Below are 706 nucleotides of genomic sequence, written 5' to 3'. Positions count from 1 at the left end.
TACCTGCTCCCATGGCCCCTGCTGATGTGTAGGGCATTTCCCCCAAACCTCTTCTACAAGTCAAGAAGACACTTTGCTCCTTCCTTTATCCTAACCCTCTGCCCAAACCTGAGAAAAATATGACAGAGGCCCATTGCAGTTTAGAAGGTCTTTATGCTAACCCCAAGATTCTCATTTAGGAAAGAGTCCATAGTGGTTTCACTGGAGAAAAGCAAAGGCAACTGTACAAATATAATCAGCCCACTGAAGGTTTTGGCCTACAACGTAAGAGTTTCTTCTGTTTAGCACCATCAAACAGTCTCATGACTGCACATATCAATAACCTTAAGAAGTTACCTTCTCCCCACTTGGACACAGGGTGGGGAACATCACACACCAGGGCCTGTCATGGAGTTGGGGGGAGGGGAGAGGGATAGCATTAGGAGATATACCTAATGTAAATGACGAGTTAATGGGTGCAGCACACCAACATGGCATATGTATACATATGTAACAAACCTGCACGTTGGCACATGTACCCTAGAACTTAAAGTATAATAAAAAATAAATAGAAGTTACCTTCTCCCTTTTTGGAGGCAATTTGACCACATCTATTAAAACTTTAAGTGCTCATAAAATTTGACCTTGCAATTTTACATCTGGCATCCATCCTACAGAAACACTGAAGTTTGTGCACAGAGTTACAAAACACAAGAACATTAACTTT

The sequence above is a fragment of the Hylobates moloch genome, unplaced genomic scaffold (assembly GCF_009828535.3).
Source record: "Hylobates moloch isolate HMO894 unplaced genomic scaffold, HMol_V3 SCAFFOLD_3, whole genome shotgun sequence".
NCBI classification, from domain to species: Eukaryota; Metazoa; Chordata; class Mammalia; order Primates; family Hylobatidae; genus Hylobates; species Hylobates moloch.
The sequence above is the reverse complement of the archived record's forward strand: the minus strand, read 5'-3'. Positions refer to the sequence as shown.